The 25540-nt window shown below is 34.5% G+C and overlaps 1 long non-coding RNA gene and 1 pseudogene across 1 annotated transcript in view; one reads left to right on the top strand and one right to left on the bottom strand.

Moving 5' to 3' along the window:
- Positions 1–25540, top strand: part of LOC145527827 (uncharacterized) — a 237979-nt gene that overhangs the window by 142511 nt on the left and 69928 nt on the right. The gene's annotated exons all lie outside the window — the stretch shown is intronic.
- On the bottom strand, positions 6809–7731 carry LOC145526358 (large ribosomal subunit protein eL21 pseudogene; annotated as a pseudogene).

Genomic DNA, 25540 nt, shown 5'->3' with positions numbered 1-25540 from the left:
CTATGGAAGTACATATATAAAATTTCCTATAAAATTTCATAATATGTTTGATATTAATTATATACTAAAGAAATATGTTCTTTTGAGGATGACTTAAGCAAAAATATATTTATTAAACTAGCAGGATAGAAGTCAGAATACTCTAAAATGTTTATATTAATATGAGGAAAAGGGCTTTCCTGGTGGCTGTCGGTATAAAATCTGCCTGCAATCAGGAGACCCAGATTTGATCCGTGGGTCAGGAAGATCCCCTAGAGAAGGGCATGGCAACCTGCTCCAGTATTCTCACTTGGAGAATCCCATGGAAAGAGGAGCCTGGCAGGCTCAGTCCATGGGGTCACACAGAGTTGGACATAACTGAGTGACTAACACACGCACAATGAGGAAAAGCATCTTTAATATTTTACTTTAATCAAAAGAAATCTAAATATGTTCTTCAGTGCTTTATTTGAAAATGTGAAGTAAATGTGAGCTAAATAAGTTTAATATTTTAAAGATCTAAACCTTTGGCTCCAGGATACTGAGAAGAATAAAAGTCTAATAAATGTCCTAAGAGCTAAATACATTTTAAAATAAGAATGGAGAAGGAGGTTAGGTTGGGGTAAAAGGCAGACAGAGAAAGAAAGAGACAATTTAAATGTTGACAGGCTTTATATACCCTGAATATAGGAACTATATTAGGCTCTCTGAGCTATTAGAAAAATTGGACGAGGCACAGACTTCAGAAAATTATATCTTAGCATGTGTATGTAAGTGCAATAGTTTTCCCCTTCTAATTCTACAAAGAAGAAAAATGATTGGGGGAAAGGCGTGGCAGGGATTATAGTTTAATTTAGAAAGCATTTGTGGGAGGAATTTTTAGGAGACTTAAAAAACCAGTTATCTTATTTTCTGACAAAGAAACTTCAGTATTAGACATTAAGTAATCTAGCTTGGTAAGAAAAGCTTTAGTAGTTCAGTAATTAGCTTTCTCTTCTAAGACAAAGTTTTATTCCATAACTTGTTAATTTGACTTAATAATGAATGATTATTGAAGGCTATCAGACTTATTCTTTTGGAAAGACATACTTTTCCTTACAAAAATGAAGAGTTTTCTGAATTTGAAACATCTGTTAAACAGCATTTTATCATCTACTCAGTTAGTACTTTGAATAGAGAACAAGCTTACTTAAACTCCATACTCATTAAAAAAAAAAAAAAAAAAAGCCTCAGGAAAGGACCAAATCATGGGCACACCACCTCTTCTGTTTTCCATATGAACACTCATGACATCTGGGCAGATCCACTGCAGGTGGCCATAGTATCTTTCCTCTCATGGATAATTCTCTCCTGCTGCAGGGAGAAAATGCTACAAAAGAAAGAAAAGAAGTATCTTCCATCTATTTAAAAGAAATGAGGAGTTGCTGGAAAAATCAGAAATGATTGGATTTGCTCCATTTTAACCACATTTGGAATAAATTCAAGTATAGCTGGAAATCATATGCTGTTTTAATTAATAAATTAATAAACCCAGTAAATATGCTAACAAAAATTACTTCATTAATGATAATAGAAATGAATCTATGACTAAGAATTAACTAGAGAGTAACTGGGTTATTTACATCTCTTAAATTACCTCATTTAATTCTCACAACAATCATAAAGCAGATGTTGTATCAGTACTCACTATGCAATAAGAAAACAGATTTAAAGAGGTGGAGTAGCATTCACAATCATACAGAACATACTCAAGGTCACAGCTGGTAAGAACAGCTTGGAGAGGTCAGACTGACCTAAAGATGATGTTCTTAAACTTGATACTATAAAAAGCACATAATCCCACTTTAACCAGAGGGGGAAAAAATACATTGTAGCTCATACATCTAGTAAGCAGTTGTCTGATTTTGTTATTTTGTTGTTTGAGCCTAAGAAATAAAGAAAATTATTTAGCTAAATAAAAAATCTATTCCTAAAGAAAACAAATGTTCTAACTCTTAATCTTTTATCATGCTCAAGATCTAGTCTTCACTTCTCACTTTTAAAACCTGAGGCCCGAGATCTGAATCATTTTCAATGTCTTGCTTTCACTCTGTTAGCAGCTTGAGTGTCTTTAATACCTTTGAGAACTCTCACCCACAGTTGCAAGCTATCTTCTATACTTCAAAAATTTACCAGTTCTGCAAAGAGGAGATCAGCTGGTATGTGAGACCCATAAGCTGAGGGGGTTTAAAAAAAAAAAAAAAAGACCCTTTTAAATAAACATGTCCTCTCTCCCTTTAGTCCCTGAGCAAGATCAGCTTTCCCAAATCCTATCCATGCTTCCTGGAATAGTAGAGGAAATTATAAAAAATATATATATATATATTTTTTAAATGTACCTCTATAAAGATATATATACTTTAACCTTGGATACCCCATTCCTCTATGGAAGAATCGACTTCTCTATGATTATTTTACTACATATGACCAAAAATGTCTCCAAAAGAAGCTGAGTATTTTACACATAATCGCTTATGTTAATGTTGCAAAGCAAGAATCCTTTCTTCTAGGTGAGGAAACTAAGCTTCAAGATATTTAAATAATATATATACCCCTAGAAAATAAACCCAGTGAAGAGTTTGTTCATACACTTGTTCTGTCAATGTTGTGTCCTTAGAGCCTAGTAACACATTTCACATATAATATGTACCCAATAAATAGTAAATGAATGAACAAATATACTGGCTTAGCCATTTGAAAATATTTCTTTGACTCCAAATCATTTGTTTTTATTATCTAAGATGAAAATAGTTTTCTTTCTTTTGTTATATGCATTTTAAAAATTACTTTTAGTTATATATGATTGCTGAAGGCCTGGGATAACATTTTAAGTTGTTCTGAAAGCTTCAGAAACCATTGTCTCCAGCTGAGGGAAACAGCTCTAGACAGTTAGTTCCCTATGCTCAAGTCATCAGGAAATGTACCATGTAGCCTCATTTACCCTGACAAATCTTAAGAGATCTGAAACAAAGTTAACAATTCATATCCTGGCTTGAGGTATATGGGATTCTTAGGTGTTACAGTTCCAACAGAGGAAATAATCATGGTTGCTGGCTGAGAGACACAACAATGGAGAGGGTTAGAAGCTCTGAGAATTGCTCTCAGCCAAAGGTGTTGCTTCACCTTAAGTCATGCCCCTTCCTGAGGAAAGTGTCATCCACAGTCTTTGTGGGCCAAAGCCCCATGCTTCATTTGGGGATAACTTTGAGGAGTAATACCAGCCACAATGCATCCACTTAGTTACTCCCCCTGCCCGTCCTGCTTCTTTCCCTTTCTTACAGTTGTCGTACCCAAGGGCATTACTACCTATCTTTCTTGCATACATATTCCATCTTTACATCTTACTGTGGAACCCAATCTACTAAATCAAAGTCTGGAGACAGTGACCTGAGAGCACACATTTTCATAAAATGCTGTCCTGACTTTAAAGTATAATATGCTGACTTTAAAGTATCCACTTCCCTAAACAATCTTGCATTTGACATGAAGATTTTTGTTGTTATAGTTGCTAAGTCCTTACCAACTCTTGGTGACTCCAAGGACTCCTCCAGGAGTCCTCGGGGCTCCTGTCTCTGTCCATAGGATTTCCCAAGCAAGAATACTGGAAAGGGTTGCCATTTCCTTCTCCAAGGGATCTTCCTAACTGAAGGATCAAACCTGTGTCTCCTGTATTGGCATTCGGATTCTTTACTGCTGAGCCACCAGGGAAGCTCCCAACATGATGATTACCAGCTAAAAAAGGAAGTGGTAAAAGGTGTCCAAGTAGTAGTATACAAGGCAAGAGGGATGAAATTTTAAGATAAACTATGCTAAAAGTAGATCTATATAGTAAAGAGCAGGAAAAAATCAGGAATTGCTATCAACTTTATTTTCTAATTTTTCACAGGCTAGCTTTAAATAGAAGCTATAGTTTTAAGTTGGTTATTTCTCAGCCAGTCAGTTCAGTCGCTCAGTTGTGTCTAACTCTTTGTGACCCCATGGACTGCAGAACGCCAGGCTTCCCTGTCCATCACCAGCTCCCAGAGCTTGCTCAAACTCATGTCTGTCAAGTTGGTGATGCCATCCAACCATCTCATCCTCTGTCATCCCTTTCTCCTCCTTCCTTCAACCTTTCCCAGCATCAGGGTATTTTCAAATAAGTCAGCTTTTCGTATCAGGTGGCCAAAGTTTTGGAGTTTCAGCTTCAGCATCAGTCTTTCCAATGAACACCCAGGACTGATCTCCTTTAGGATGGACTGGTTGGATCTCTTTGCAGCCCAGGGGACTCTCAAGAGTCTTCTCCAACACCACAGTTCAAAAGCAGCAATTCTTCAGTGCTCAGCTTTATTTACATCCAACACTCAACATCCATACATGACTACTGGAAAAACCATAGCTTTGACTAGATGGACCTTTGTTGGCAAATTCTACCATGCAGAATAAAGATAGAAAATGAGTTTTAAACCATGTCCAAATTCCAATCAGTTGGTAGAAACCACATTAGAAGAAAGCCTGGTTCTAATTCTGTGGTTAATGGGGAAAAAGTACATGGCTCAGAGTGAATTCCTCCTTGAATGGAAGGAAAAAGTGATATTGGAGAATAGCAGAATTTTTCATCTAGAAAGAAATGATAAAATTGTTAATGAATTTCCTTTATCCTTTTGGTTTTCATTAATAAATCCAAACTTTATACTGTGCTATAAACCTTTAACTTCAGCAGAATATATTCATTATGTAGATTACTGAGTGCTTATTATGGCAGAGTGGACATTTCTTCACTCATTGCTCTGTATTTTCCTGGCATCTGAACACATGCATGACCAGCGTAGCTGTAAAGCTATCATTTAAGATGAAGAGACATAAGTTTCATATCAGAAGCACTAAAATGAACTAAAGAAGACTAAAATCACTTAATGACATCAGGCTCAGTGACACCATAATGAAGAAATCTCTTGTTTACCAATTATAACTTCTAAAAGCTGTGTTTTATACCTGGAGTCCTTACTTTCAAAACTAGTTCTAAAAGTCCAAACAGCAGAACCAAATTACATTGCACACCAAAGAGAGATGTTCATCTCATTTATTTTTCACCGTTGAAACTCAATGAGTCTGTCTCTAAGACTAGTACAAATACTCAGGTAAGGGAAACTTAGATTACACAGTAGGAAAATATGCTCCTTTTTATTGGAGTTTTATTTTTGAATGTATAATATGAATATAGACATGCAGGTGTTTGTTCCCTTAGCTGGCATGGAAGCCAGATGTATTAAAGAGTTCAGATTATACACACTGAAGATAGCTGCTTAAGATTCTTTATCTTAGTAGTTGTATTTGGTTTATGTTATTTTTTCCTTTTTGATCATATGTCATGTGCTTTAATAGATGAAGTAGGTTATAGCTGTAGTCTCTAACAACTTGTGTAAATTGCTGAGCACATGTGTAGTTAGAGATTCCCAGTTCATAATTAGCAATCTGCATCACATGCTGAAACGTGAGTAAAATCTTCTTCTTGTTTCAAAAGTTCAGATAAGCAGAGAAAAAAAATGGTGACAGAACTATTCAAAAAACAGAGATCAAAAGATAACACATTTTATAAGCAGCCTCTTGGCTTTGCTTTGATGATGCTAAAACCTTTCCAGAGCTTTTACGTGACTGCAGAATGGCAGATGGCATGTTTTGCAGAAAGGGCAGTGGTGATATAAATATAGCCAAACCTCAGACTAGAAAGTATTTCAGTTTATATGTGTTTCTGGAAAATTGCCTGTGACACCGTACCAACCAGCTCTATAGCCTACAATCCCACAGAAAGTATTCATTAGATCAAAAGATCTTTAAACTTTAGTCTCAACTTAGTTCAGTAGTTTCTCTTCACATATTTAGATTAAGATGTAAATTAGGCCATTGAATTACAGAGTCTTACGCTAGATTATGCATTGAAGGAATTTATAAGAATCAAGTTGTCAGAAAATAAATAAGTATTTTTATAAAGAACCTACTCTTTTTGTCTCTTTCAGTTCAATTCAGTCACTCAGTCATGTCCGACTCTTTGCGACCCCATGGACTGTAGCACGCTAGGATTCCCTGTCCATCACCAACTCCCAGAGCTTGCTCAAACTCAGGTCCATCAAGTCGGTGATGCCATCCAACCATCTCATACTCTGTTTTCCACTTCTCCTCCTGCCTTCAGTCTTTCCCAGCATCAGGGTCTTTTCCAGTGAGTCAGCTCTTCACATCAAGTGGCCAAAATATTGGAGTTTCAGCTTTAGCATCAGTCCTTCCAATGAACATTCAGGGCTGATTTCCTTTAGGATGGACTGGTTGGATCTCCTTGCAGTCCAAGGGACTCTCAAGAGTCTTCTCCAACACCATAGTTCAAAAGCATCAATTCTTCAACACTTAGTTTTCTTTATGGTCCAACTCTTACATCCATACATGACTGCTAGAAAAACCATAGCTTTGACTAGATGGACCTTTGTTGGTAAAGTAATGTCTCTGCTTTTTAATATGTTGTCTAGGTTGGTCATAGCTTTTCTTCCAAGGAGCAAGTGTCTTTTAATTTCATGGCTGCAGTCACCGTCTGTCTCTTTAATCATCTTTAAAATGTTAGTCTCAATGTATATATAACTGCTTGTTTGCTGTTTTTCATTTGGAAATTTTCTATATGTATCTCAAAGTGTTTATTAATGTTAACTACTTATTTTATCCTTTGTGGCCCTGTGCCATTTGTGGACCTGATTGCTCTCTTTTCTTTTGGTGATTCTTCCTTTATTTTTATTTTTTCTTTTTTTTATAATCCAGGTCTTTGTTTTCTTTACACCCGCCATGTTATGAATTCATTGGAGATGAGCTCCAATAGTTCAGTCTCCTTTCCATTGATTCTCATTAAATGTGCTTCTCTGGGTGGAGCAGGCTGGTGCTTCAGATGAACCCAAGTCCCTTTGTCTTTGGCTTCCTTCTTTTTCTTATCATTTTTCCTTCACATGTTTCAGGAAGCTATCTTGTCACTTACAGTGCTTAATATGCTCGATACCAACATTAATTCTCTTAGCAAGAATCTTGTCCTTGTTTGTTTACAAAAATGACAACAGTATGCTGGGTAACATTGTAGACTCTCCCAGTTTTGCCATGATAACATTTGTGGAGCACTCCTTTTGGACAGTACAGCTTCCCAGTTGGTACTAGTGGTAAAGAACTTGCCTGCCAATGCAGGAGACACAAGAGATGTGGGTTCAGTCCCTGAATCTAGAAGATTCCCTGGAGGAGGGCATGGCAACCCACTCCAGTATTCTTACCTGGACAATCCCATGGACAGAGGAGCCTGGCGAGCTTCAGTCTATAGGGTCCCAAAGATTCAAACACGACTGAAGCAACTTAGCAGACATGGCATGCATTCCCTTGATATCTACAGTATCATCTTTCTTGTAGATTGGCATGTATGTGGCCAAAGGAACAACGTCATGTTTTCTAAAAGGCCTAGAGAACATGTAGCAGGGGCCCCTCTTCTTTCCCTTTGTGTTGATCATTTTGGCTAATTACTGGAAGATGGTGGTTCCAGCGGAAAGGTTGCTGATTCTTTATTTAAGTTCCTTACCTACTTCTCTTCCTCATCTAGCTCCCCCAAGTGGCAATAAACTTCTTTCTCTAAAACACTGCTTATTTCCTCGTACTTGCTGCTGTCCATCTTTCATGGATCACGTTTTCATTACGTATAAAAAGGATAGGCTTAACAGACATTTTCACGTACAAGTAGTCAAATGACACAAAAAGACCCTCAGGAAGTAAGAATGTGTATGATGTATGTATGTTAGGGGAAAGGGAGTATTTACTAATATTATAGAGGTCTATTCCATCATGTATATTAGATCTCAGAACCTTTTATCCTAGTTATAGTTATAATCCTACAGAATTACTGTTTGGACAACAATTTTCTGCAAGTGGTGAGGTGGAACAAACAGTAAATCTAAGAACTAAACTCTATAAACACTTAAGCATGTCATGGACACGTAATCCATCTGACTTCAAATTATTATTTAAGTCTGTATACTTCAAGGTAGCTTGAGCCATCTGTGTCCTGTCACATTTCTATAATCTGACATGAACTTCTCCCTTATTCACACTATCTGGTACATTTGGTGTGGTCCTATTCATCCTTCAACTCTCAGGGTAGGAGTGATTGCCTCAAGTGAGTCTACCTCGGTCCTGCAAGAAACCGAGGCAGTTCCGCCTCTGTTCTTCCATAGCATATTTTATATGTTTATCTCAATACTAATAACATTCACTTGTATGTTTTTGGTTTTGGCATACTCCCTTTACTAGAAGTTTCTTCAGAGAAATAGTTCAGTTATTAATTATGTCTACATCATTACAATCTAGAAGTTCCCAAGATAGAAAGAGTACTTAATGAAATGTTTACTGGCATTTCAAAAGGTCAAAAATTCACTCATTTAAAAAGAGTGAACTTAAAATTAGTAGAACTGTGTTTTTAGTTAAATTTGCCAACACTGCCTGAATCAGAGTTTACAAAATAGAGTCCCTGTCCTCAGGGAGTTTATTGCTATGAATTAAAAATAAGAAAAATGAGGAATTCCCAGCAGTTCAGTGGTAGGGCTCCATGCTCTCACTGCCTAAGGCCTGGATTCAATTCCTGGTTGGGATTCCATAAGCCTTGGGTCAGCCAAAAAAAAAAAAAAAAAATATATATATATATATATATATATATATATATATATACCAAACTCTACACAGATAAACAACTACAAAGTAACTCAAGGAAAAATAATACTTTGTAACAGGCTCAAGTATTGGTAAAACTGGACAAAGTTCATATTTATTCTGATTCACAGAAAAGTTAAGATTGCAAAGGCAAAGAGCCTAACGGTCATGTGGAAGTGTGAAAGTGAAAGTGTTAGGCTCTCAGTTGAGTCTGACTCTTTGGGAACCCATGGACTGTATGTAGCCCAAGAGGCACCTCTGTCCATGGAATTCTCCAACCAAGAATACTGGAGTGAGTTGTCATTCTCTTCTCCAGGGGATCTTCCTGACCCAGGGATAGAATCTAGGTCTCCTGCCTTGCAAGCAGACTCTACCTTCTCAGCCACCAGGGAAGCCCAGAATGTCCTAGTAATTTCAAAGAATAAACAGAAGAAAGATAAGCCTTGATATTTGATGATTATGAACTTGGTAAAATATGACTTCCAACTAACTAAATAATTATCTTCAGTATTTGCTTTTATTAATTTTATAAAAATTCTGAGGAATAAAATAGCTGATTTATGGTAACTAATTGTGTTATTTGTGTTTATTATCAAATGATCTTCAGTTTGGGCTTAGCAGATGATGCTTTTGGTAAACATGTACTACTTGAAATAGTATTTTATTAATATAATCATCTTTATAAGCATTCAATGCACATGTGAAGGCCAAATCTCAGATACTCCAGGTAATTCAAGACAAATCTTTATATTTGATTAAAGATTTATATTTTTCTATGTTTTTCCACATTTTACCTAATGTGTAACCATATGTTAAAACATGCTGATATTAATCCATAGTTAACATAAAAATGCAATCTAGATTCTTGCCTATTTCATCTTAAATATTCTTTGTTTTTCTGTCATTCATTGATCAGTTCAATGGCTTGAAATAGAACACCATTCCAGGTTCGATGCATGAGACAAATGCTCAGGGCTGGGGCAATGGGATGACCCAGAGGGATCGGATGGGGAGGGAGGTGGGAGGGGGGTTCAGGATGGGGAACACATGTAAACCCATGGCTGATTCATGTCAATGTATGGCAAAAACCACTACAATATTGTAAAGTAATTAGCCCCCAACTAAAATCAATAAATTAAAAAAAAAAAGTTCTATATTAATGATTATTAACATTTTATTTGCTGTATCATCAAGGTTCAATTCAAGGACATTTTTTTACTCAGTATGTTGAAATATGATTCTGATGATTATATCAAGACTATAGAATAGTTTTTGTTTAGCTTATCATCAACAAGCTTTTTATTTATTTCTATTAGTTTAAATCTAAAAAGTTGATACTTTGAAATTACTTTTGCTAAATTGCTGAATTTATAGATGATAGAGTACTGTAACAAAGTGCAAAGACATGAAAAGTCCTGTATAATTTTTATTTATTTTCTGAATCTGTGCACACACACACAAAGCATACTGGCATTACATTTTGGATAGTTACCAAACTCTGTCAGGGGTCCGTCTGTTGTGTCAGACTGGTATGGCATATATTATTTGGGTACTTTTGAACACACAGGCTTTTTTTTACAAATCTTTGGGACAGTTGTCAAAATCTAAAGTGAAAAGAAAGAGAAAAAAGATGAAAAAAGGGAAAGAAAGATGACATAATTGTTAATATTTTACTAGAAAATGTACACTTAAAGCATCTTTTATTGCTTTGGTGTTCCATCACTATGAAGCATTGCAGTATATTTCTTGTACCTTCTTAAACATAAGATGTCCAGTTTTTCATTATAAGGCAGATGTCTTTATAATGTCTTACTTCAATGAGGTTTATCTTCTCATCAAGAGATAAGCTCATAACTTGGATCTGTACAAAGTCAAGTGTGTCCAAGCATCCGGCATTATTTGTCTCAAGATATCTACTCCACACTTCATTTTGATGTTATACACAATAAGCATTAAAAAGAAGAAAAACAACATGCAATAATCAAATGCTGATCCATTCAGGAATGTCCCAGCAGATGTCAGTTATAGATCAGTTAGGGAAGTTTAATATGAGAATATATTGAAGACATTGAAAAGACAGAAGGAAATAGTGATAGAGAAAACCTATTCATTTCAGCTGGAAATGGAATTTGAAAAGAGCTAAAGGATCCCAAGCCAACCTGGTGTTAATTTTGTGAAGTTGCCCTCAGGGCCCTTGTCTGTCTTCTTAAACGTCTCTCTACTCTGACTCTTTAGGATTCAGTCTTATGAAATAAGACAGTCCTAGATTTCTGTTTCTTTTTTCTCTCAGCCCCTGCTATTAATCTGCCTTTAATTACAGTGTAGAAGCATATGAGAGGTGGAATAACATCTGCAACATAACATGTCAAAAAGAAGGAGATTATCTCTGGAATTCTTTTTCTTTTGTTTATATGATACACATTATTTCAGTTTCTCTCTATTCAAATATATTTTTCTTCATATATTCATATTTACCTAATTTTCCCTGCCTCCATTAGATAGATAAACCTATTCTGTTCAAGGCTTTTCCTTCTAATTGTGTTATCACTTAGAAATCCTTGCTTTATCAATTATTACTTTTTTTTTTTTAACTTCTTTCTTTCCAGCTGTTCCTTCTTTTTACTTATACACACATGTCCAGGACCTTTTGTGAAATTTTGTGACTGTCTTATCTATTCCTTTCTCTTTAAAAACAAGCTTTTTCAACAAGTAGTATGCTTTGCTATTGTTTTTCCTCATAACATTTCAGTCTCTGTACATCCATTGCAGCTTGGCTTCTGTCCTCATCACTCTGCTAAAACTATTCTTGCTAAAGTTGCTGGAAAACTTGGAAAACTGCCCATCCCTCAGAGAACCTTTTTACTTTTATTTTATTGATCTCTCTGTGGTATTTGACAGTGTTCATTATTCCATTCCTTCTGATAATTTCCCTTCCTTTGTCTCCTGTACTATTTCAAAATTTGAGTCAACTTGTTCCATGTCTTGCTGGTTTATCTTTTTTTTTAAATATATATAGTGGGATCTTTGTCTACCATTTAAATGGATTTCTGTTCATAGCCCTTCTTCATATATGCTCCTCTTACCCAAGGAAATTTCAATGCATATGGCTTCAGATATCTCTGTATTTTGGTGATAAAATATCTATCTTTTAGAAAAGATTTACTTTTTGTGATTAGACACAAACCTTTACGTATCTTTGTATATCTGTGTGTGTGTTCATCATCTTCCTCTCATACCTGAACTTTCCTAAGTCAGAAATGGAATCATCCTAACTTCCTATACTTTCCTTCTCCTAAGTTCAATTGGTCGCTACCTCTTGGATGTTTTGTAACACACATACTTTTCATCTTCTCTATAGTTTATAAAAAATCTGGTAGACTCTGTCTATATTCTAAGTATTAAGGTACTAAGTAGATGTTCTTTTTGCCTTTTTTACTGCTCTTATCTGAATTCAGGTCCCCATAATCTGCCATACTGGGCTATTAAAATATTATCTTGAGATACTCCATAATCTTTTTAAATTTTTGTTTATTTTCTGACTGTTATTGACCATTTATAACAAATACTTTTGTGAAAGCTATATAGGCATCTGTCCCCTAAAAACTTGAAAATCAAAAGAGAGAGAGAACCAGGGTTGTATCTAAATTTATCACCTGTAATGTCACCACAAATCAAATATTTCATCTATGTGTATTAGGATTCTAGAGAGAAACAGAATCAATAAAAGATAGAGGGGTGGGGAGGGAGGAAGAGAGGGAGGAAGAGAAAAGGAGGGGAAAATATGAATCAGAATGAGTGAAAGAGGTAAAGAAAGATTTACTTTTAGGAACAGGTCCATGTGATTGTGGAGCCTTCTGAGTCCCTCCACAATTTGCAGGGTAGGCTGGCAGACTGGTGACCCAGGGAAGGGTTGATATTGAGCTTGAGTCCAACCTCAGTCTGGAGGCAGAATTTCCCCATCTTCTGGGGACCTTGGTCTTTTTCTCTTAAGGACTTCAACTGACTAGATGAGACCCAAACACATTATAGAACTAATCTGCTTTACTCAGTCTACTGATCTGAATGTTAATCTCTTTTAAAAAGTACTTTCACAGCAACAACCTGACTGTTGTTTGACAAAATATCTGGGTGCTGTTGCCTAGCCAAGTTGATACTTAAGCTTAACCATCACACTGTCTTATAGTAAATACCTAGTCAATACAATTTTTTTTTGTAAATTTCTGTATTTTTCCATTTATATATATATATATATGTTTTTTTATATTGATTAACAATGTTGTGTTAGTTTCAGGTGTACAGCAAAGTGATTCAGTTATGCATATATATGTACATATTATTTTTCATATTCTCTCCCATTTAAGTTGTTAAATAATATTAAACAGAGTTCCCTGTGCTATACAGTAGGTCCTCATTGTTTATCAGTTTTAAATATAGCAGCATGTACATGTCAATCCCAAACTCCCTAACTATCCCTCCTGCACACCCTTCCTCCTGGTAACCATAAGTCCATTCTCTAAGACTGTGAGCCTGTTTCTATCTTGTAAATAATTTCATTTGTATTACATTTTTAGATTCTGCATATAAGCAATATCATATGATATTTCTCTTTCTCTTTATGATTTACTTTACTCACTATGACAATTTCTATGTTCATCCATGTTGCTGCAAATGGCAATATTTCATTTTTAATGGCTGAATAATATTCCACAGTATATATGAACCACATCTTTATTCATTCATCTGTCAGTGAATATTTAGGTTGCTTCCATGTCTTGGCTGTTGTAAACAGTGCTGCAATTAACATTGGGATTCATGTATGTTTTTCAAGTTACAGTTTTTTCTGGATATATATATATGTAACCCCAGGAGTGGGATAGGAGGATTATATGGTTGCTATATTTTTAGTTTTTTAAAGAACTTCCATATTGTTGTTCACATCTTGAGATATTTTATAATATCTTATATATTTTAAGACTGGTTTTATGGATAGTTTCAATACAGTGTTTTACCATAATGCTGCCCTTTGTAACAGTAGGAATATGATGCTAAATGCAAAGAATTTGTTGTAGCTTCAATTAGTGCTGAATATACAACAAGTAGTTCTTTTCCTTCAAATTATGCTTCATAAACATAAAATAATTCTTCTCTTGTGTTCTGGTAATACAGTGCAAAGGAGGGTACATTAACAAAAGAGAAAGGATAGGTATGGTCATGATACACTCTTTGGCAAAGAATTGCAATTATCATTTGTTTCAGAAAATGATGACACTGTCAACTGCAAAAAAAAAAGAATTATTAGGAATCTAAGTATCATAGAATAACAACAACACACACTAATAAAATAAGGCAGTGTCTAATGGCTCATTGACAAGTGAAAAATGACCAGAACTGTTTGTAATACATTTGATTTTCAGCTGAGTGATATTATTTTACCATGTTAGAGAAGAGAAAAGAAAATGTTATACTCTTTGATATCCAAATATCTCATCCACAATTTTGGATCCCCTAAAAGATAATTACTTTATCTCTACAAGGTTAAAAGTAAAAGAAACTAAAGAAAACTTATTTATTTTAATTCTTAGTGTATATATTTTTAAAAGCATATATATTTAAGGGCTTGTATATGAAATATTTGTCTTTTACACTTAGTTGATTATATATAGGTTAGGTTAGGTTTAGTCGCTCAGTCATGTCCGACTCTTGTGACGCCATGGACTATAGGCTTCTCTGTCGGTGGGATTCTCCAAGGCAAGAATACTGGAGTGGTTTGCCATTTCCTTCTCCATGATTATATATAACCAGTAAATTAAAATAAAATGCATGGCCATTTAAGTTCTGTTAATATAAAATACTTATTATAAGTAATAGTGCTGTATAATAATTATGATTATCTTGAAATACATTTTTATAATCTTTAGTAAAATGTTTCAAAATTATTCTTTTCGGAATCAATATAAGCAATTTTATAAATTGAGTACATTTAAAAAATTCAATATGGAAAACACATAATTATAGTATATCTAAAGAATAAATTGGGGAAATAAGATACAAATTTGAAAAAAAAAATTCATGCTGAACATTAAGGAAAAGAAAAGCAATCCTTTATAAAAGTGAGAAATAGGGACTTTCCTGTGTTCCAAGGGTTAGGAATTCTCCTTTCAGTGCAGGGGACATGGGTTCAATCTCTGGTTGGGAAACTAATATCCCATATGCCATGGGGTAAATAAGCACGGGTCACAGCTAGAGAGCCCATGCCACGGCTAGGGAAGCCCACCTGCCACAACTAAGACCTAATGCAGCCAAAAATAAATAAATATTTTTTATTAAAGTGAGAAATGGATAAATAGGGTAATTTTTGTTATGTAAATGTAGACAGACTTCTCTGGTGGCTCAGACAGTAAAGAATCCACCTGCAGTGCAGGATACTTGGATTCAATCCCTGGGTTGGGAAGATCCCCTGGAAAAGGGAATGGCTACCCACTCCAGTATTCTGGCCTAGAGAATTCCATGGATTTGGAGGCTGGTGGGCTACAGTCCATGAGGTCAAAAAGAGTTGGACACAACTGACTGACTTTCACTTTTCACAAACAGTCAACAAACTTCTGAAAAGCCCCTCAACCACACTCATAAATAAATCAATAAAATTTAGAGTGAGAATTCATTGTTTTTACCTAAAAGTTAATCCAGACAAAAATGTTAATAATGCTTCTCATATAAGGTGACATACTTTCAGGAGTATCATTTTACAATGTTAAAATTAGAAATGCTACATCCTTTGATAAATGTCCTTGTTTGTAGTGTTAGCACCTTAGAAATAAGAAAAACACTCCTCAATACTTTTATTTATAATCTTTATATAAATTATTACTTATATCAGACTCTGTATGCTTTTCAAATATTCATTCATTTGACTCTCATAACAACATTGTGAGGTACTTGCTGTTAGTAACCCCATCCTACATCATGGTCATTGAACTACTGAGTGCAGTAATGACTTACAGAATACAGTCTTTAGATTCAAACCCCAGGAATCTGACTCGAGACGCTGTGTGCCAAACTACAACTATGCTGCTTCTCTAAAGAAGTGGTCAGTAATGATTCATCCATGTAACAGTGTTATAATATTAGGTAGATGTGAGGTAGGTCTGAATATGTTGATAAATAGTTATGAAACTCATTGCCATGTGTAAAAGCAAGGTACAGGTATGTGTGTATAGTATGAACAAATTGGTTAGTGTTAAATTGGAGAGAGGGAAAGAGAGATGTAAGTGGCCAGGAGGGTGGGGAGAGGAAAGAAAGAGGGAACACACGCCAGTTCTAGTTTAGAACTTTACTACTCTCCAGTCTTGGGCAAATCATTTGTCTTACTTGGGCCTTAGTTTTCTCATACATTGATTGGAGATAATAATAGAACCAATCACTTGGGGTTCTTATAGGTTTAGATTACATAATGTATGTCAAATACTTTTGGCAGCACACACAATTGTTAACATTTTTTGTTTGTTTTCAATAGCACAGGGATTATTCTGCTGTGAATTTTGTGTTTTGCTCTCTCGTTAAATCTACTTTTAAACTTGTTTTTAATTAAATATGAAATATTGACTTTCTTATTCAAGAAAAATGACAGTATATCACAATATTGATCTGTGCTAGAATATGTATATAGTGCTATTCTATTTAGCTGGCGTTTGTCAGTTTACTGTAAATTAGAGTTTTTAAAGTGTGGGGTTTAGTCCTGTTAGTATAATTAAAACTGTATTAAGATCAGTCTAATACAGCATCATACTAATAAGAGAAGTTCAGATAGCTTATCCCACAGTGGATAGCCTGAATCTGAATTCTTCCAACAATTGATAAGTCCTGAGTGTAATTATCCTCTTCAGATGAGGCACTCTTTCCTTCAGTGGTTTCCACCATTTCCAGTTGTTTGCTGTCACTGATCTTAACAGGCAGATCTTATCTGTCATTATAAACCAGGCCTCTTCATTAAGCCACCATTATCAGGCCCATTGTGAAATGTGGCATTTATGAAAATTGAATAAGGATTTAATCATTAGATGATTTAAAAAAAAAAAATCCTTTATCTTACTTTTTGTGTGTGCGTGCTTAGTCGTTTGATCATGTACAACTCTCTGTGATTCTATGGACTGCAGCCTGCAAAGCTCCTCTGTCCATAGGATTTTCCAGGCAAAAATACTGGAATGGGTTGCTGTTTCCTCCTGCAGGGGATCTTCCTGACACAGGGATCGAACCTCAGTCTCCCACATTGCAGGTGGTTCTTTACAGCTGCTGCGGCTGCTGCTAGGTCGCTTCAGTCTTGTCCGACTCTGTGCGACCCCATAGACGGCAGCCCACCAGGCTCCTCCCTCTCTGGGATTCTCCAGGCAAGAACACTGGAGTGGGTTGCCATTTCCTTCTCCAATGCATGAAAGTGAAAAGTGAAAGTGAAGTCGCTTAGTCATGTCCGACTCTTCGCGACCCCATGAACTGCAGCCTACCAGGCTCCTCCATCCATGGGATTTTCCAGGCAAGAGTACTGGAGTGGGTTGCCATTGCCTTCTCTGGGTTCTTTACTACTAAGCCACAAATAATACAAACTTCAGCTGATGTACCTCCCAGTTATAAATAAAGGAATTGTTCATAGGACTTAAGTGGAGGAAGATTTAAGTAAATTATTCAAGAATAAAAATTTCAAAAATATATCGCACACGGCTTTAACTTAGTTAATTTCTCATTTAATTTAGTTAATTATGAAACTACTTTGAATTTTGGAGTATTCCCAACTTTCTGATTCTAATTGGGCATATTGTTTTATCTGAAATACAGACCTCTTAATGTGAAGAATGTACATACCCCCACTTTCCATCTTGAAAATATCTCCCACTATTATCTTTACTTTTGCTTTCAAAATAGGCATACAAACTATGTATATAAGGTATTTGGAAAAGGTAAGAAGAAAATTGTTTCTTTATAGTTGAAATTGTATTCTGTGTTTTATCTTTTGTTAGATGATGTTAGCAAATATGCAGATCAGCTTTGGTCACATTTATTTGTTCCTGTTCCCCTCAAATCAATGCAACATGCAAATGCTTTGCTAACTATTTTGAGAACTTTATTAGTATAAAATGATCAGGAAAGCAAAAGGGCATAATTTAGTTCTTGGTAAAAATATGAAGGTATTTTTTATATCAAGAGGAAGTTTTTATCAAACATACTCAAAAATATTCTGCAGAAGTTATCAGAAAACATACTCAAGAATCCAAATCTGGGAGAAAGAAAAAAAAAACTGGGAAACTAATTCTGCTGATAAATGGGAATTTCGGGAACTTCCTCCAAAAATAGCTGTGGCGCCAACCATTTAGCCTGAACCACAAAGCTTTGATAAATGTTGATGGAAATGATTGTCCTCTTTATTTCAAGTTAATCAGTGAGCAACACAATTCACTTAGTCAGCACTGTGGGTTGACACGCCAATGATGGAGTATAGTTCTCTATGCAAATACTCGTCTATTACTCAATCATAGTTTGTAGAAGGTGACAGTAAAGATCGATGTGCATCCATTGTACACCTTTTTAGTTTAATAGCAGGCTTGGTGCTAAGGACAGATCCTGCTATGTATATAAGTTCAATTTACAGCTTTCTTTTTGCTCTTTTTCTTGTATCTCTTTACTTTTCTCCACCCCACCCATAAGAGAAACTCATGAACAGGGTCAAAAAAGGCCAGCAGAGTATGTTGATTATTTAAAATAAAATCACTCTTCATCCTTACAGCATAAAACTTTTAGAAACATATGAATGATTTAAGTTATTAATTTCATACTAAGCACAGTGCTAGCTTTTCACATCCTTTTAATTTGCTAGCAAATATTATGAGGTAGGTGAGGGGATTAAGAGCTTGAGGTTAAGAATCAGATTTCTAAGTTCAGTCTCTTCTATGGCACTTTTTTCCTCTGTGACTTTCAGTAAGGAATTTAGCTCCTCTGCCTCCCAGATTTTTCTTCTGGTTCAAATGGTGTAATAGGACCTGGATATCTTACTGTCTAAAAAGAAAAATTATGTATTTATATATAGCTTTTCATAACTCAAAAAACATCCTCATAACATGTAGTAATTATTTTTATTATTGTCCATATTCTACAGTTAAGGAAATGGAACTTCAGAGATGTCAGGCAATTTGCCAAAGTAATAAAGCAAATAATTTAGACTGAATTCAAGCTACTGTGTTTTTTCACAAAGTCTACATATTTTCTCTTGAGAATTTTCTTGATTATTTCTTTAGAAAGAGATAATAAAGAGAAAACTATTATATACTGAGGTAAAGGTAATAAATTATATAGAATTCCAAGGAAATATACTTCTATCTCCTTGTTTTTTTCTCATTTCATTCACAAAAGTCTGAACTTTTTAGACACTATTTGTTAAAAATATGATGCAGTGCAGCAGGTCTTCCCCAAGGGTTTTCATCATTCAACACCCTTTTGGAGAGATCTGTGTCTCTGTACTACGTGTTTGCTCCCAGCTAAAAAATAGCCTACAAGTTTTCAGCTCAGTAATTATTTGATTTTCTTTTCTAGCATTTTTTTTTTTCCTGAATGAAAACATTTATTGTAGTTAATATGTAGAAAATTCTATAGTGTGGTCTTTTCTCCATTTCTTAATTACCATCTCCTTCAGGCACTGCTGGTGTTGCAGGATATTTTTCTAGAATTGTGTTTCTTTTAGTGATACCTTTAAGGAAAACTTACTGTAAAATAATAATGTACATGTATGAGCACTTAGTTGGAACTCTTCTAAAATGAAATTGTGTTTCTTCATTTGCTGTCTGTGTTGTGCCACCTTGGGGCTTAACATTTGTACTGTAGCATAAGAAACAGACATTTGCAAAAAAAAAAAAAAGAAAAGAGTTCATAATTGAAGCAAGCTTGCTTGACAGTAGCTAATGTGGAAGGATAGCAGGAATATTTTCACCATGGAAATTGACAAACACTACGAATCAGGGCATATCTTTCAGAGAATCAAATGTTAAAACATTTGTTAGCATACAGATTTCTATAAATAAACCAAATTTGTCCTTGCCCAGGGCAGCAAGGGAAAAGTGAAAGTCGCTCAGTCCTGCCTGACTCTTTGTGACCCCATGGACTATACAGTCCGTGGAATTCTCTAGGCCAGAATACTGGAGTGGGTAGGCTTTCCCTTCGCCAGGCGATCTTCCCAACCCAGAGACTGAACCCATGTGTCCCACACTGGGAAGGAGTGAACAATTTCTTTAATGATCCTTTAGCAGCAATGGTACCCACTCCTTCCTATACAACTGAGCTGTCTACACATGTCCCAGTTCCTCAACATGCTAATGGACCAGCAGTGAAAGAATATATGTTATTCCTTGAGAGTGTTATAGTAATTAACCTAGGCAAAAATGCATTTTTCCAAAAAGAATGCTAGCAATAATGCCATTAGAAAGAATTCGGATGCATGTGAGATACTGGTATCATTCATCACTTTCTGATCAAATTCACTTGTCATTTCACTAGAAACTGTAAAATATGCATATAGATTTTGTTTAGTTAATAAAATTTAATTTTTGGAAATAAGTACATACATTGGCTTAAACATCTTATTCAAATGACTTTTCTAAATGTATTTTTAAATATCAATGACATTTAAAATGTCAATATTTTTAATAGAATGAACAATAAATACATGAAGTTGTTAAACATATAAGTAAATACATAAATTTATATCTCCTCCAAACCTTTATCTCATTAACTTTCAAGGAAAGGATGTCAAAATATTTTGTGAAACAAACATATAATATTAAATTTTATAAAGCCAATAAAAAACTAATACTTATATTACTCTGTCTTAGAAGATACTAGACTAGAAGCGAAATCTCCAAAATGTAGAACAACTATATGTACTTTTTTCCTTAGCTCACATTGGGTAGACATGGAACTGTATATTTTAGTACTTAAGCAATATATAGTTTCACTTATTCAATAAATAAGTGAATAAGTGTGTTATACATATACTAGGCTCTGATACTACTAAAGTGAAAAACAGACTCCTACCCTCAATCATTAATGTTCTATTGATTGCCTGTTTCGATTATCTCACTTCATAAGTGAAGAAAAATTAAGACTCAGAATAAAGGCTTTGCCTCTCATCCCCCCCCCCATTTGAAGACTGTTTAAATTTTCCTTCAGTTTCCTTCTTTAAAAAATGAATAAAGGATAATTTTTGTCTCGCTTGAATTTCATCAAGCAAGGAGGAGAAGAAGGGGACGACAGAGGATGAGGTGGTTGGCTGGCATCACTGACTCGATGGACATGAGTTTGAGTAAGCTCCAGGAGTTGGTGATGGACAGGGAGGCCTGGCATGCTGTGGTTCATGGGGTCGCAAAGAGTCGGACACCACTGAGCGACTGAACTGAACTGATTTTCATATTTCAAAGTGTGAATCATCTTTGAGATGCCCGCTTAAATTTTCTAACTTTGTCAGAGTCTAAGTGTTGATGATTATGATCTAATCTCACAAAATTTGAGAGTAATAATTATTCATGGTAATGTTTTTTACCTCGCCTAGACTTGCCTTTGCGGAGAAGGCAATAGCACCCCACTCCAGAACTCTTGCCTGGAAAATCCCATGGACGGAGGAGCCTGGTAGGCTACAGTCCATGGGATCGCTAAGAGTCGGACACGGCTGAGTGACTTCACTTTCATTTTTCTGTTTCATGCATTGGAGAAGGAAATGGCAGCCCACTCCAGTGTTCTTGCCTGGAGAATCCCAGGGATGGGGGAGCCTGGTGGGCTGCCGTCTATGGGGTGGCACAGAGTCGGACACGACTGAAGCGATTTAGCAGCAGCAGCAGTAGCAGCAGGCTTGCCTTTGAATGACACAAATTTGTATCACTCTTCCTAAGTTGAGAACTTTCTTTAGAAACAAAAACAAAGCAAAAACTAACTAAACAAAAGCTTCATACCTATTCATATTAAAGAAAATTCATTGATATCCAGAATATCTGAAATATTTTTACTATGTGAACAATCAGCTAACACATTTATGATTTCTAGATGTAAATCACCCAAAGTATCAGAATTTCCTAGGTCTTAAGAACCACATAAAATCTGCAGAGTCAGATTATGTGTGATTGGTGGCCGTGAAGTGCATTTTAAAAATATCACACCATTGAGAAAGCATCAATCTAGAGTTTAACTGTTAATCCACAGATTAAAAAACATGAAATCATCCACAGCCTTCCTAAAATTATTATTAATTAGTTCAATGATTTCCTGTTTCTTGACCAGACTTTTAAATCAAGAGGGAGTAGTTTAGTTTGGTGGTCTCATTATCTGTGTATTAATTGTGATTTTCATAAGCCACTATGCATAGTACCAAATGTTCAAAACTGCCTTTAGTTTTCCTTTGGTCACCTTAATTAAAATATTCTCCCATTAATGTGTTCCTTTTAGACAAAAAACAAGTTCATTTAGAAAAAATAAAATAATTATAGCTAAGACATTTCTCTGATTTTTTTTTTAACCTGTTAGGTTTTTTTTTTTTTTTTTTGTCAATTCACAGTAATACCTAAAGAAACAACTCACTTTGGAGTATAAATTAAATTTTTAATTTTCAGGCTTTACATAAGCAGTTTGTCCATATTATCTATTTTGGTGTATTCAACTAGGGATATAGTGCAAGAATTCATATTGTCACTGCACTTTCCATGTATTTTGCAACTGATGCTCCAGATTGATGCTCATTGCTACCAACATGAGTAACTACATGTTACTCATGTTACTCATCTCTTCTTTTTTATCTGAAAGTACTAGTTATGTATTTATCCCTTTCCTTTCTACTGTTCATCTCATACAGAAATCATAACCACTTAGTTGTCTAACTACTCTATCCTTTTGTTGTTGTTGTTGTTCTAAATTCCCTGCATTCTTTCTCATCATGAGTTTCTTCATACTAAAATTATGAATCATGCTATGGAATTTCATGAACTATATTTAGTTAGGAATCTGTCATATATTTATAAGATACACTTTAATTTATTATAAGTAGGATATTTCTCACAGTGAGTAAACCTAATGTCCATTAGTTTTCAAAAGTGTATTTATTGTAGTGATATATTTGGTAGCAGGTCCCAGAAAAAGTAGCTAAAGCCCAGATAAAGATGTTTATCCAATAGTTTTATTTTTCTCTTTCTTTACAGTTAGAAGGTACATAGGCTACAGTTTAGGCTGCAAACTGTTAGAAATGCCACATTGCTTTGGGTATGGTAAAGGGGTTCAGTGACTGCATGTAGCATTTATTGAATAAAAGTTTAGTTTAGATCAGTATATATATATATATACACACACATATATATATATATGTATGTATAAGGATGTTAAGCATGGTAAAGGAAACAGGAAATCTTATATCTTAGCATTTTTTGTTGTTATTTCCAGACTGTGTCTACATAAATCAACAAAGATGGTATTTTATTTGTCAGAATAAATAGCTGGTTTTAAAAAGCTATAGGTGAGGAAACTGAGTCATAGAGATGTTAAAAGTAATTTGCTTAAGTGACACAGGGCCAAGGGGCAAAGTTGTGATTGGAAATCCAAATGTATATTCTTTCTTGTGTGCAATGTATCATTTAACAAATGCTAAGTACTGACTCAAATTTGTATAAGTATAAAAGTAATACTTAATATACTGTATCCTTGACTAATTTTAAAGAAAAATTATCTGTAGTTATTGGCTGAATAAAACAAAATCTGAAAGTATACAATTCAAAATATATGTACAGTTTGACATCTGAATCTTGAACAAAAGTTCTGTTTGCAATTACTTCTGACATCAAGATTCCATATGTATTAAATAATATTTTTTAATTTAGTTATTTTCTAAATTTGATCTCTAGGTCTAATGTTTAAAAGTCAACATTTTAATGTCATTCAACGAGGAACACTGAGAAACAATTAAGGAATAAATACTTTCTTAGGACTCAGAATATTTGATTTTATGCGAGTTCATTCTGAATGAGCAGTTTATTCACTTATAAAGATTACTGTATGGTTATAATTTTACATGCAGCCTTTGATCATTCAGTTTTCCAGAACTTACATATAGGAACAGCAAACCATTCTTTATCAGAAACATTTAAAGTAAATTTAGTATAAATTTTCTTTTTTTCAGTAATATCTAAAACATAATGAAGATGGAAGGATGACACTTGATCATGTAATTCTAATAAGTATTTTTGCTATTGCTTCTCATATATATGAAAAAACTGCTCACATCAAATAAACCAGGGCAAAGATAACTTGTCATAACTATTGCCAAGCAAATGTGAAAAAAGAAACTTCTTGAAATCAGGGATATTTTTTTCAGTCCTGGCAGCTGAATAGCACACAAAATAAGGTGCACATTATGGTGTCAGCTAGAGAACTGGGAACAATCTTCATTGGAAAGTTGTCCTAAATGCTTAGAAGAAGCAGAATTTAAAGGCCTCAAAGAGTTTGAGAGCATATGTAAAGCTTTGTGAGTTTTTAGATATTGTGTGTGTGCATGCACGCGCCAGCAGTAAACTGGTGGCTGTGTTTTGATAAATGTTGCATGATTAGTAGAATTACTGAGTAAGTGGATGACAGGATATATTTTGCTTGACACAAAGATTTTATTTAGCACATGCCATGTTGAGCTAAAAACAACATAGCTGAACGATTCTTTGAAAGATTTTCTTTGCAGTTATTCACATTCTGTTTCTTGTTGAATTTGGACAAGTTATCGAAGCATAGCACCAATTGATGTATCATTCAGTTTTCAACTTGAAGTGTTAACTAAAGGCACTTCAAACTTTCTTTCCCTTGGTAAGCCATCCAGAACTGCCAACTTTAAAAAACTTTCAATTCTGAATGAAAGCCAGAATTTGATAGATATATTTTAGAAAACTCTAACATTAGTGTTCTTAGGTAAATCTTTTATTTCTATCATATGTAGATCACAATTAAGTACAGGTCTATTGCACATTTAGTTCAACACATTTCTGAAAGAATTAATAATTGAACTGCACTAAAATATTTTGTATAAATAACATAAACCAAAATAATTTTACCTTGACTGGTAAAATCATCATCAATCATAAGTGGATATAGGTTAATTTGGGTTACTTGAATTAATATTAGCTGTATAAAATAATGGTAAAAGTAGTCAAAAAAGTACAAACTTCCAGTTACAAGATAAAGTAATACTAGAGATGTAATGTATAATGTGCTTAATATAATACTACTGTATGTTATATATGAAAGTTGTTAGAGTAATGCTAAATGTTCTCATCACAAAGCAAAATATGTATTTTTCTTTTATTTTGTGTTAATATGAAGCTATGGATGTCAATTAAACTTATTATGGTAATCATTTCTTGATGCATGTAAGTCAAATCATTACACTGGATTCCTTAAATTTACACAGTGCTATATATCAGTAATATCAATAAAACTGGAAGACCTAAATTTTAAAATTTTTTTAATTAAATAAGTGCTTTTAAATTATTTAGATGAAATAAGATTTAATATGTAACTTACCAAATATAAATTAATTTCCTTAAAATAGCATCCAAAATTATTTTTAAAAACTCAATTGAATTAAAGTAGCACAACTAAGACTTGTGTTTATAGTAGAAAGGAAGACATTTTTAATATTATCTTTAGCAATACTATATATACAAGCCTAGCTAATACAAAATCAAGGAAAGGTTAGCGATTACAAAGGTTTTACCTGGCAAGACTTTACAAAGAGAATTAGAAAACTCTCCATTCACTTTTTTTGGAAAGTTTTTTA

This window comes from Giraffa tippelskirchi, chromosome 11 (genome assembly GCF_054371585.1).
Source record: "Giraffa tippelskirchi isolate mGirTip1 chromosome 11, T2T-mGirTip1v1.2.pri, whole genome shotgun sequence".
Lineage (NCBI taxonomy): Eukaryota > Metazoa > Chordata > Mammalia > Artiodactyla > Giraffidae > Giraffa > Giraffa tippelskirchi.
This window is presented reverse-complemented; position numbering and strand designations above follow the sequence as displayed.